This window comes from Syngnathus floridae, chromosome 14 (assembly GCF_059516105.1).
Source record: "Syngnathus floridae isolate MCC-2025c chromosome 14, RoL_Sflo_1.0, whole genome shotgun sequence".
Taxonomy (NCBI): domain Eukaryota; kingdom Metazoa; phylum Chordata; class Actinopteri; order Syngnathiformes; family Syngnathidae; genus Syngnathus; species Syngnathus floridae.
The window spans coordinates 11,773,852-11,788,528 of NC_142426.1; the positions used below are offsets into that span (position 1 = coordinate 11,773,852).

At 39.8% G+C, this 14,677-nt stretch overlaps 2 long non-coding RNA genes across 6 annotated transcripts; both read right to left on the reverse strand.

The window, feature by feature from the left end:
• Positions 1 to 256: 256 nt before the first annotated feature.
• LOC148387795 (uncharacterized) lies at positions 257 to 5,215 on the reverse strand. Of its 2 annotated transcripts, XR_015862654.1 has the most exons (3): positions 5,056 to 5,215; positions 2,646 to 2,879; positions 257 to 644 (listed from the first exon to the last, which is right to left on the reverse strand). It is a non-coding gene; the product is annotated as an uncharacterized LOC148387795 (long non-coding RNA). The 2 variants fall into 2 exon arrangements; XR_015862653.1 differs by lacking the exon at positions 2,646 to 2,879.
• Positions 5,216 to 5,979: 764 nt separating this feature from the next.
• Positions 5,980 to 13,171, reverse strand: LOC148387796 (uncharacterized). Of its 4 annotated transcripts, none has more exons than XR_015862702.1 (9): positions 13,048 to 13,171; positions 12,875 to 12,932; positions 11,952 to 12,794; positions 10,414 to 11,851; positions 9,218 to 10,348; positions 8,215 to 9,143; positions 6,340 to 7,957; positions 6,111 to 6,228; positions 5,980 to 6,035 (listed from the first exon to the last, which is right to left on the reverse strand). It is a non-coding gene; the product is annotated as an uncharacterized LOC148387796 (long non-coding RNA). The 4 variants fall into 4 exon arrangements; XR_015862704.1 differs by having other exon boundaries at positions 6,111 to 7,957; positions 11,952 to 12,063; positions 12,714 to 12,794; positions 13,048 to 13,170; XR_015862703.1 differs by having other exon boundaries at positions 6,111 to 7,957; positions 11,952 to 12,063; positions 12,351 to 12,794; positions 13,048 to 13,170.
• Between the last annotated feature and the right edge of the window lie 1,506 nt (positions 13,172 to 14,677).

Consider the following 14,677-nt stretch of genomic DNA (forward strand, 5'->3'; position numbering starts at 1 on the left):
CAGTACTTATGTGTATTTGTTAGGTTGCTTTGGGCAGAACAAACCGCAAAAGATGGGTCACATTGACCCAGCTGTCTAATTGTACTATCATTTGTAATGTACTTAAAAATTTAAATGATTAAAATTGTTAAAAATTGTCACATACAGTTAAATAGAGCATCAGACAGGTTGAGGCAAATATCTAGCATGTGGTTTAGACGTCTATCATGCAAATGAGTTTGTTTTGTACTTTTAACACACATGCACACTGGCGAGATAACGGCAGTACTTCTTTATTTCTTAGGTTGTTTTGGGCAAAACAACGAAAGTTGCATCGCATTGACCCAGCATCAGACAGGTTGAGGCAAATACGCTGCTACTCGGTGGCAGCACTTGGAAGTCATCTAGCCTTTCTGATATGGTCAATTTCATAAGGATGCTGGTATGAATAAGAACACTCTGGCCTTTATTTCACTCTGAACTGGGTAGTACCACCCAGTACATGTACCGAGGCTGGCCGTGTTGTTACGCAACTGCTTTGAATTGAAAGCTAAGGTCCTGGAAGTTACACGCTATGTTTATACATTCAATTGACTACAGCAGCAACCTGGACTGGACAGCAGCAGCCTTCTTTGTAGTCAGACAGCCAATGGGAATGCCAAGCCCTGCAACAAAACATGCAAGAAGTTTCACATTCAAGAGATGCACCATCGGTTGAGGCACATCGCGAATGATGACACCAAAGTTGACTTTATTTACAAGACCACCAACAGCAAGCAAACACGCCACTGTTGATTTTATTCACAAGAATGCCCACATGATGCATGACTATTCAAAACAAACCAAAAAATGGCTCTGACCACATTAAAACAGCTTTTACTCATACAGAAAAATGTACCAAAATTCTGCAATATTGCAGAATGACGCAAAACAAAACATAAAAAAAAAAAAGAAAAACAATACATACAATACAATACATACAATACAATACAATACATACAATACAGAAAAACAAAACAAAAAAGAAAACAAAACAAAAAAAACAAAACAAAAAACAAAACAATACATACAATACAATACAATACACACAATACATACAATACATACAAAAATAAAAAAAATAATAAAAAAAAATAAAAAAAATACAAACAATACATACAATACAATACAATACAATACATACAATACATACAAACAATACAATACATACAATACAATACATACATACAATACATACAATACATACAATACATACAATACAAAAAACAAAAAAAAGAAAAAACAAAACAAAAATAATAATAATACATACAATGCATACAATACAATACATACAATACAATACATACAATACAATACATACAATACAATACATACAATACAATACATACAATACAATACAATACAAACAATACAATACATACAATATAATACATACAATACAAACAATACATACAATACAATACAAACAATACAATACAATCAATACATACAATACATACAAACAATACAATACAAACAATACAATACAAATACAATACAAATACAATACAAACAATACAATACATACAATACATACATACAATACAAAAAACAAAACAAAAAAGAAAACAAATAAAAAAAATAATAAAAAAAATACAAACAATACAAACAATACATACAATACAATACAATACAATACATACAATACAAACAATACATACAATACAAACAATACAATACATACAATACAATACATACAATACATACAATACAATACATACAATACATACAATACAATACAAACAATACAATACAATACATACAATACAAACAATACATAGAATACAATACAAACAATACAATACAAACAATACATACAATACATACAAACAATACAATACAAATACAATACAATACAAATACAATACAAATACAATACAAACAATACAATACATACAATACAAAAAAACAAAACAAAAAACAAAAATAAAAAAAATAAAAAAAATACAAATACAAACAATACATACAATACAATACAATACAATACATACAATACAAACAATACATACGATACAAACAATACATACAATACAAACAATACAATACATACAATACATACAATACAATACATACAATACAATACATACAATACATACATACAATACATACATACAATACAAAAAAACAAAAAAAAAGAAGAAAACAAAACAAAAAAAACAATACACACAATACAATACATACAGTACATACAAAAAAAACAAAACAAAACAAAAATAATACATACAATACAATGCATACAATACAATACATACAATACATACAATACAATACGATACATACAATACAATACATACATACAATACATACATACAATACATACAAAACAAAAAACAAAAAACAAAAAACAAACAAAACAAACAATACAAAACAATACATACATACAATACAAAAAAAACCAAAAACAAAACAAACAAAAAAATACATACAATACATACAATACAATACATACAAAACAAAAAAAAAAAAAAAAAAAAAAAAGAAATACATACATACAATACATATAATACAATACATACAATACATACATACAATACAATACATACAATACATACAAAACAAAAAACAAAACAAAAAAACAAAACAAAAAACAACAAAACAAAAAACACAACAAAACAAACAATACATACAAATCTTGGGATTTCCTGGGTTGAGCTGGCTGGATGAAGTGGCTGGAGAGAGGAAAGTCTGGGAGTCCCGCAATCCGACGTCCGGATAAGCGGTGGATGGCTGGGTGGCTGGATGGATGGGTGGCTGGGTGGATGGATGGGTGGGTGGGTGGATGGGTTGGGTGGGTGGATGGGTTAGATGGACGGATGGATGGGTGGCTGGCTGGATGGGTGGGTGGCCGGCTGAATGGGTGGCTGGATGGATGGGTGGGTGGATGGATGGGTGGATGGGTGAACAAAAAACAAAACACAAAAAACAAAACAAGCAATACAATACAAACAATACATACAATACAATACAAACAATACATACAAACAATACAATACAATACATACAATACATACAAACAATACAATACAAACAATACAATACAAACAATACAATACAAATACAATACAAACAATACAATACATACAATACATACAATACAAAAAAACAAAAAACAAAACAAAAAACAAAAAAAACAAAAAAACAAACAAAAAAAAAACAATACATACAATACAATACAATACACACAATACATACAATACATACAAAACAAAAACCAAAACAAAAAAAAACAAAAAACAATACAATACAATACATTAAATACAATACAATACATACAATACAATACATACAATACAATACATACAATACAATACATACAATACATACAATACAATACATACAATACAATACAATACATACAATACATACATACAATACAAAAAAAAACAATACATACAATACAATACACACAATACAATACATACAATACATACAAAACAAAAAACAAACAAAAAACAAACAACAATACATACAATACAAAATAAACAAAAAACAAAACAAAAAAAACAAAAAAATACATACAATACATACAATACAATACAATACATACAATACAATACATTCAAAACAAAAAAAACAAAAACACAACCAAAAAAAACAACAAAAAAACAATACATACAATACAATACAATACATACAATACTTACAATACAATACATACAATACATACAATACAATACATACAATACAATACAATACATACAATACAATACACACAATACATACAATAGAAAAAAAAAAAGGAAAACAAAACAATACATACAATACAATACATACAATACATACAAAACAAAAAACAAACAAACAAAAAATACATACAATACAATACAATACAATACAATACATACAATACAATACAATACATACAATACAATACATACAATACAATACATACAATACAATACATACAATACATACAATACATACAATGCCAAAAAACAAAAAAAACAAAACAAAAAAAAACCCAATACATACAATACACACAATACAATACATACAAAACAAAAAACAAAAAAAAAAAACAAAAAAAACAATACATACAATACAATACATACAATACAAAAAACCCAAAAACAAAACAAAAAAAAACAAAAAAATACATACAATACATACAATACGATACATACAATACATACAATACGATACATACAATACGATACATACGATATATACAATACGATACATACAATACAATACATACAATACAATACATACAATACAATACATACAATACAATACATAATACAATACAATACATACAATACATACAATACATACAATACATACATACAATACAATACATACAATACATACAATACAAAGAAAAAAAATACCAAAAAAAAAAAAAAACAATACATACAATACACACAATACATACAATACATACAAAAAAAAAAAAAAAACATACAATACATACAAAACAAAAAAAACAAAAACACAACCAAAAAAACCAACAAAAAAACAATACATACAATACAATACATATAATACAATACATACAATACAATACATACAATACATACATACAATACAATACAATACATACATACAATACATACAATACAAAGAAAAAAAAATACCCCCCAAAAAAAACAATACATACAATACAATACACACAATACAATACATACAGTACATACAAAACAAAAAACAAAAAAAAATAAAATACATACAATACAATACATACAATACAATACATACAATACATACAATATGATACATACAATACGATACAATACAAACAATACAATACAATACATACAATACATACAAAACAAAAAACAAAACAAAAAACAACAAACAAAACAAACAATACATACATACAATACATACAATACAAAAAAAAAAAAATACATACAATACATACAATACAATACATACAAAACAAAAAAAACAAAAAACCCCAAAAAAAACAAAAAAAAACAATACATACAATACAATACATACAATACATATAATACATTACATACAAAACAAAAAACAAAACAAAAAAACAAAAAACAACAAAACAAAAAACACAACAAAACAAACAATACATACAAATCTTGGGATTTCCTGGGTTGAGCTGCATGAAGTGGCTGGAGAGAGGAAAGTCTGGGAGTCCCTCCTAAAGCTGCTGCCGCCGCAATCCGACGTCCGGATAAGCGGTGGATGGCTGGGTGGCTGGATGGATGGGTGGCTGGGTGGATGGGTTGGGTGGGTGGGTGGATGGGTCGGTGGGTGGATGGGTTGGATGGACGGATGGATGGGTGGATTGGGTGGGTGGCTGGATGGGTGGGTTGGGTGGGTGGCTGGATGGATGGATTGACATAGAACACATACAATACCCTGCCATACGCTACCATACACACAATGCATACAATACAATACATACAATACAATACCATACAATATCATACCATACTATATGCTCTGCATCTGGGAGTTACAATTATAGACATTGAGTAGAGTGGCAATGGCATGATATTTTTGCAACAATTACACATACCAACTCCAGTTTTATATTTAAAATATGTATACAATTATCAGTATATTGTAATGAGTTATAATAATTACAAAAGTATCCGAATTATAATAATTTAATTTTATCATCCATCAACTCACTCAAAAATGTCGGCATGAATCGAGCAGTCGACTAAACGGGAGAAAATCACGCTCGCAAATGTTTGTTGCATAACGGAAGGCGGGCGGGCGGGCGCCATCTTGGAATAGATTTGAACATGACGTAACAAATTTGTCACATTCATCAGTTTGCATAACACGGAAATAGCACACTATATGTAATGCAACATTGTTAATTTGACGAAACACAACGCCAAAGAGATTTGAAATACTGTAGCGGCAAAACGACAGTCGCGGTGGCCGGGACGAGTGTGAAAAGATTTTCAAGATATTTGTTCGCATCAAACAAACAAGGCGTCCGTCGTGAGAAACGGCAATAAACGACAAACATTTGATAGCTTACCCGAGAAACCGCCACACGGTCGGTGGCGCCTGCATTTGATAACTCTCCTTGAATCCTGCAACAAACAAACAAGGTGTCCGTCGTGAGAAACGCCAATGAACGACAAACATTTCCTAGCATGTTAGCTTACCTGAGAAACCGCCCGCTGCGCGGGTGATTGCACCGGTATTTGACAACACCCGAAGACATGACGTCACATCCGTCAATTCAAATCTTCCTCGCCTGCTCGTCCAATGGTGCTTTGCACACTAGCGTACCACGTGACAGGCCACTTCACACGCGGGCTGTTGCACCTGTCGCTCACCTCAAGACTGAAAACTGCCTTCAAAAACCTAAGTGCCACTTTGCCCGCCTCCTACCTCTGCCCAAATTCAGTCCGACCAATCACAGCACAACTGAAATTGGCTTGACCACGCCTACCTCTCCGACAGGCAAGACTGAAACCCGCCTTCAAAAAAAAAAAAAAAAAAAGTCACAAACTTTATGCAGAAGTGAGTGAAAATCGACAAAGTACAGCTCGTGGGTAAGGTCGGGTCCCGAACCATGGTTCCATCGTGTTAGAGGCAATGACGTTTACCACTTGACCAAAGACTCGTGTCCATGAGAGTGACAGAAGGGCAACCAACGCTCACCTCAAGACTGAAAACCCAAATAGTGTTGGCTCGTGAGTGAACGATTCGTTCAAAGAGATTCTAAAGATTCAGTTCACCTAAAAGAACTGGAATGCACATCAGTACTTGGGGAGCTTCCGTAGTGGGTCTTTCAGCAGGCCCCGCCCACAAGTACCTCCACATTGGGTCACGTGACTAGCAGCTATTTACATACAATAAAATAAAGTATGAAAACGTTATTTAAAAACACACATAAAATCATACATACACAAGACCAATGCCGCTGGAACGAGCTGGACTAAAGGAAGACATCCGTTTAAATTGAAAGCTAAGGTCCTGGAAGTTACACGCTATGTTTATACATTCAATTGACTACAGCAGCAACCTGGACTGGACAGCAGCAGCCTTCTTTGTAGTCAGACAGCCAATGGGGATGCCAAGCCCTGCAACAAAACATGCAAGAAGTTTCACATTCAAGAGATGCACCATCGGTTGAGGTACATCGCGAATGAGGACACCAAAGTTGACTTTATTTACAAGACCACCAACAGGAAGCAAACACACCTCTGTTGATTTTATTCACAAGAATGCCCACATGATGCATGACGATTCAAAACAAACCAAAAAATGGCTCTGACCACATTAAAACAGCTTTTACTCGTACAGAACAATGTACCAACATTCTGCAAGATTCTGAGTTCGGTGGCCATTTTAAAGCAGGGTTGCCAAAGAGGACTTACTGATCGCAACAGAGACAGTTTGTACACTTGTCGTTTGCATCTATGGCTGTCTGGCTACTTGGCTTTTGTCAACAATTTAGAATGCATCCAGCTTTTCTTTGTGTAGTTAAAAATAAAAAATCTGACACTGCATATTTAACAAGTCAATTTTGCTTCAGCCGAACTTTACAATTGTCTTGTCATTGAGAATGTCTCAAATGATTCCAGTTTGTATGCACGATAGACTGCCAATGCTTAAAATGGACCACTTGAATTCAGTTCACAGTTTAATTGCAGTTCAGTGGTACACACACACAATTACAGTACAAACAGTTCATTTCATGATTAAAAAAACAACAGTAAAACAACAATATTGCAAAATGACGCGGCGCTGAGAGAGAAAGAAAGAGGCATCATGCAGATAGCCAGTGTGCACACCCAGTAAAAAAGTGGAGGGAGGGAGGGATTTAGGAAAGAAAGGACAAAAGAAAAAAACAAAGTCATACTCTCCTTAAATGCTGGCTGGGCGCTTTGCCCTCGCCGCATCCGCACCCGTCCGTCTCGTGTCGGCCGCTCATCACGGGCGAAGGTTGGCTCCCCCCCCCGGCCGGTATTCGACGTTTGGACTCATCCTCCGCCTCGTGCCACTGCAAAAAGAAAAACGGCACTCTGTTGCACGCGGTTCACTTCTGTGGACGTACTCATTACCTGTCTATTAAAGCGTGCTCCTATTTTAAGCTCCCTTTATTAATAGCGTATGTACACATGAATGTTTTTGTTTTCTTTTTATGTCTGTTCCTATATGAAGAATTCAATGCTTATAATTTATTTCATTGTTGTAAAGTGCTTTGAGCTGCATTTCTTGTATGAAAGGTGCTCTACAAATAAAGTTTTTTATTACTACCCTCTGGTCTCGCGGTCCTCTCCAGTCCCTCTCTGCGCAGGCACTCGTCCGATCCACTGCCCCAGCAATCCTGAAAGGCAGACATATTGTGGTGGTTTTGGCAAGGGGAAAATTTCCACTAGCACCCCATCCCCCACCCTCCCCCCAACCTTGACTGAGGTAGGTTTGAATCAGGTAACTAGCGGCACGCACGGGCTGGCGCATGTCTCATACGGCCCTCGCGCATTGGAGCGGTCCGGGTTATGAAATGTTTAACCCCTTACAAAAAGGGAGAGAGGGAGGGAGGGAGGGAGGGAGAGAGCGAGAGGAGATGAGAAAAAAAGAGGAAAACGTGACGTCACGAAGAGCGTCACGGAGAATCTCCTTGTCCTCGACACCGTCGACGACACTGGGACCCAGTCTGGCAGACATTATACCCTGGTATTCCACAAAGGGCAAGGTATAGCCACGTTCCACCTTGAGTGCACCAGGCCATGCAGGTACTGCCGGGCGCGTTGGAGAAAGAGAGCGAGAGAGGGAGGAAGAGGGGGAGGGAGGGGGGCAGGGGGTGTCTACTTTGCCGATTCGTATCTAGAGGGTCACAGCAACCCAAATGCCCGTGCGTGCTACTAGTTACCCTATTCAAACCGACAGGGGTAGGGAAAGCACAAAAGAAAAAACAAAGTCAGACTCCCCCCAAAACGCTGGCTGCATCTGCACCCATCAGTCTCGTGTGGGACGCTCGTCACGGGCCAAGGTCCGGGTCTACTCCGGCCGGTGTTGGACTCGTCTTCCGCCTCGCACAAGTGCAAACAGACAAACGGCTCTCAGTTGCATGCGGCTCACATCTGTCAACGTACTCATGACCTGCCCTCTCCCTGGTCTTGTGGGTGCAGCCCAGTCCCTCCGGGTGCAGGCTGGCGCTCGTCCCATCCGCCGCCCTGGCAACCCTGAACGGCAGACAAATAAGGAAATCAAATTAAAACTAACAAGTGCGTTGCATATTGGATTGCCATGTCACCACCTCTGGCCAGCCTTGGCCAGTCATGCATCAGGCTCCTCGTCAACACTTGGCGACTGCTTTCTTTGGGTGATTCCTTCCTTTGCACCCCGCTCACCAATCGCGGGTCTGGTGGCCTCCGTCCACCGGCTCTTTGTTTCATACATCGTCTCTTCCACCTTGCAAGACAAGCACAAAAGTCTCGCTGCGCCGTCGCTTGCGCTTGCCGTCGCTTGCGCTTGCCGTCGCTTGCGCGGTCGCTTGCGCTTGCCGTCGCTGCGCGGTCGCTTGCGCTTGCCGTCGCTGCGCGGTCGCTTGCGCTTGCCGTCGCTGCGCGGTCGCTTGCGCTTGCCGTCGCTGCGCGGTCGCTTGCGCTTGCCGTCGCTGCGCGGTCGCTTGCGCTTGCCGTCGCTGCGCGGTCGCTTGCGCTTGCCGTCGCTTGCGCTTGCCGTCGCTTGCGCTTGCCGTCGCTGCGCGTTTGGCACTCAATGAGGGCTGCACAACATTTTGGAATACCAACGATATGGCAGTATTGGGCCAGACCACAGCATTGAGCAAAGTTGTGCAAAATTCTGGGATGGAGAGGAACTATTTGATCGCAATGACATCACTTAGACCAGTTAACTTTAACTTGCATCAATGACTTGTTATCTTCTAAACTCATTACAAATAGTTAGGAGGCCAGAAAACATGTTTCATTTGCCACATGAATAGAAAAAAAATCTTTGTTTTCCTAAAGTGCATGTCAACGACCTATACCACCATATGACGGTTTTCCAATCCAGGTGCAGCCCTACACACACACGTCACCATTGGTGTCCAAATGGCAGCCTCGGGCCAACTTGATCAACACACCACACGAATGAACGCAACACTGCTTTGTAGCACAAAATATGAATGGCAACATTTTGTGATTGATTTCATGAATTTGTGTCAAAGAATTCTCAATTTGATTCAGTACGCAGCCCTCAAACAGACATTTGGACACGGCCGGTGTGAACTAAAAAGAAAAGAAAAAAATCCATTTCACATGCTGAAGCTGCGCAGGTCGACGCCTCCAGGGAAGCGGGTCTCCCTCAGAACTCTGCTACTTCAGAGCGATGCCACAGCGGTCCGTCCACCTCTGAGCAGATCGTGTCGCGTCCCGGTCGCCATCTGCACAAACAGAAACAAATGTTAGAAACTCAAAGAGCACCCCAAGTTGTAGGTCACTTGCTTACTTGATCACAGCGGTTAGGTACTCTTGGTGACGGTCACCGGGTCGAATCGGGCCATGCACCCCCCTTTTGCGTCCGGCCTGCAAAAGGTAGAACATGCAATGAGTTGGGCGCTGCTCACATCATTAAGTCTTCACCGTGGACCGGCTCGCCCCAACACCGCCCCCTACACCTAGAGAACAAAGGACGCACAGTGGTACGTTAGGCTTCGATCAAGCACGACAGTGCTAGGTTAGAAAAAGACACAATGTGACTGTCTCGCTCCAACACCTAGGGGAGAACAAAGAACACAAGTACCACAGTGGTAGGTTAGGGTTAGAGGAAGTGCAACAGTGGTAGGTTAGAAAAGGAAAATGTCACAAGTCAAATTGCAAAATTGGACATTCGGGATCGGCTCGCTCCGACGCCACCCTACACCGAGGGGAAAGAACAAAGAAGGCAGCAACTACGACAGTGGCAGGTTAGAAAAAGATACACAATGGTACAAGTCGTATGGCAAAATTCAGCTCCACGTCAAAGTTCAGTTTTGTGTCCATCCACGGAACCACGTCCTCCCCCAAGTGGGCCGTCAATGGCAACCAAGCACAAGACAACGCTGGATCCAGACCAGCCACAACCACAGCGCACCTCGAAAGCAAGACCAACCATCAGAGCCCTAAACACTGTCCACACCTGCAACCTTTCCGTCGTGCACCCATAACCAAAGGCAACCACACTGCCCCCTCCTGGGCACACGTCGACTTTTGCAGCGCGATGCTTGATTCTTGACTTGATATGGCCATTGCTCCTTTGCATATGGCCATTGCTCCTTTGCATATGGCCATTGCTCCTTTGCATATGGCCATTGCTCCTTTGCATATGGCCTTTGCTCCTTTGCATATGGCCATTGCTCCTTTGCATATGGCCATTGCTCCTTTGCTCCTTTGCATATGGCCATTGCTCCTTTGCTCCTTTGCATATGGCCATTGCTCCTTTGCTCCTTTGCATATGGCCATTGCTCCTTTGCTCCTTTGCATATGGCCATTGCTCCTTTGCATATGGCCATTGCTCCTTTGCTCCTTTGCATATGGCCATTGCTCCTTTGCATATGGCCATTGCTCCTCTGCATATGCCCATGGCGCCTTTGGATAGGCCATGGCGCCTTTGGATAGGCCATGGCTCCTTTGGATAGGCCATGGCTCCTTTGGATAGGCCATGGCTCCTTTGGATAGGCCATTGCTCCTTTGGATAGGCCATGGCTCCTTTGGATAGGCCATTGCTCCTTTGGATAGGCCATGGCTCCTTTGGATAGGCCATGGCTCCTTTGGATAGGCCATGGCTCCTTTGGATGGGCCATGGCTCCTTTGGATGGGCCATGGCTCCTTTGGATGGGCCATGGCTCCTCTGGATAGGCCATTGTGCCTTTTCATATGGAATTATCCCATTCGGCTCCCCTTGCAGCCTACAAAAACACAGACAGCCATTAATTGTGTGCTGGGAAGCTAAAACTCGACAACCATTGTGTGTTGGGAAGTTGAAACTTGACAAAAACAGGTTTTCACCTGATTTAGGACTACTCTTCCTCAGTGTCCTCAACATCACTGAAAGGGCTCCTTCAAGAGCCTCCTGCTTGCTTTGTATAGAAGGATGCTGGCTGGGCGGCAGTCTTTAGTGCTACAAAAGACAAGCAAATGATTGCAACAAAAATAGACATTGAGTCGAGTGCCAATGGCATGATTTTTTACCAACAATTATACATACTAGGAGTTTTACATTGGAAAAAAAATATTATATTGTAGTAAGTTATGATAATTGATCAAAATTATAGTTCATATTTGAATTTGATACATTCTAAGTAGAGTTTAACATTTGAAAAAATATCTAATCATTGTAGTAAATTATGATAATTATTCAGGATTATAATTCATATTTTAATTTCATCATTCATCAACTCCCCTCACATTGGACAGATGATCCAGGTTGGCGGCGTCCAAGACGGGAGAAAATAACCTGGGCAAATGTTTGTTGCGTAACGGAACGAGAGCGGGCGGGCGCCATCTTTGAATGGATTTGGTCCGATTTGGACATGACGTAACATATACGTTGCATTCACCAGTCGTTTGCATGACACGGAAATGGCACACGCATCATATAAAATTTAAAAAAATGGTTAAGTTGACTAGAGTCAAACTAACATTTCCTATCGTCAGACAAACACGCGCTTATCGGCGGCGTCATTTACGAACCGTCTACAGACAGACGAATGATAAAAATGCTGGCCAGCATGAAAAAAAAAAACCCGCGAAAGACATTTAAAATACCACCAAAACGCGCAACGACGCGACGCGACGCAAAGTGGATTGTGCCGTGCCGAAACCTCAAGCACTCCCTAGACAGCGAAAATCCTGCAAGAAATAATAAATGGCATCGTAAGAAACTGCAAACATTTGCTCACGGGCTAAATGGCCTGCGGCCTACAATTTACCTCCAGGCCCACCGTCGCGGTGGACGTGACGTTGCCGAGTCACGAGAGTACGACAATCCTGCGACAAACAAAATCAATTGAAAAAAAAAAAAGGCTTGTGAGAAAAAGCAACAAAGCGTGCCGTCGTGAGAAACGGCAGGAGACGACAAACATTTGCTAGCATGCTCGCTTACCTGAGAAACCGTCCGCCGCCGCCGCCGTCCCCGCTCGGTGGCACCTGCATATGATAACTCCCCTTGAGCGAGCACACCTGTCTTCAATTGACCTAAAGCCCTGACGTCACATCCGGCGATTCAAATCTTCTTCTCCTGATCGTCCAACGGCGCTCGGCACACTGACGCCACCAGGTGGTCGCCTGTCATGGTGACTACTGTGGAAAGGCTTGCTTCGGACTATCCGTTGAAACTTTCAACACCGAACATGTTTGGATGGAGGATACCCTATCAATATGACCAAATCTCCTTTGGTTTCCGAGCAGGCTCTGGTCGAGTGGTTAACGCCATTGCCTTCAATCAAATGAAAATATTTGTATCGAGTATATTTGTATTGTATATTTGTAAACGTGCTTTTGTTGTGCAATTAACCCTTTATTTATTTATTCTCTTTTTTTTTTAACCTCGTGTAGTGTACCTACACATATTGTCATATAAAATGTTTTTATGTTTTAATTGGCGAATATAAAAACAAGGAATAAGACGCCAGACACGTTTTAACATAAATGTTTATTAAAAATAATAATATCAAAAGCAAATTTCAAACCAGCAATCTAATGTGAAATTGCAGTAGATATATTGGATAACAATATTTGGGCGTATATAGGTACACACGTTATTTAAAAACGACTATAAGTGTTATACTACGACACAAGTGTTTACCAGCTCAGTGGCCTGAGAGGAGAGTGTCCGCCCTGAGACTGGGAGGTGGTGGGTTCAAACCCCTGCCGAGTCATACCAGTGACTATAACAATGGTACCCATTTCTTCCTTGCTTGGCACTCAGTGGAAGGGGTTGAAATGGGGCCCCCCCCTGCTGCTCACTTATACTTACAGTCCGAAAACTACGGTAAGTTCAAAAATATCAGAGGAAGTGATCAACAACTGAGGTGATTTGGTTGCATAAGTGTGCACACCCGCTTATAACTGTACTACAGTGTACATATATGGCTGTGTTGAGAATGAACCAATCTCATTTTTACTCACTTCACCAAATAATTTGAATGGCGTTGTGTGGACTTTTACATCACGTGAGAACATTTGCAGAAGAGTAACATATTCAACACGGTGCAGTATAATAGGGGAAGTGAGGGGGCTAAAGTTTAAACAAACTCCCGAGTGGTGATTTAAAAATAACCCAAATGAGCAAATAGTCAGTAGCGGATTCCAAGTATTACGCCACCCTCGAGGCTTGAGGGCCCCCGACCTCCAGCCAGCACTGTGTGAAAGGTTGCGTGACGTGTGACTCAACGGCGGGATACCTTGGGAAAAAACTCATTTCAAATCGGGGTGGGGTAGCGTAAAGCGGGCCCCACTTGAGGCTTCCGGTGAGTCCTAGAAAGCTTGCTGCAATTAGGTCAGAGTTCACATGCAGCTTTATTATCTGGAAGATTCCAAAATAGAGCAGTAGGATAAGTGTGCACTTTGAATAGCAACCAACTAAGAACATGTCAATATCAGCACATTCTTTAAGTCTGAATGTCAAAGGTAAACAGATAATGTCAGATAACGTCGCTTTTTGCAAAGGATAGCACAAAAGTGTCACAAGACTGGAAAGCTTAACACATAATGATTTGGTGTGCTCCACCCAA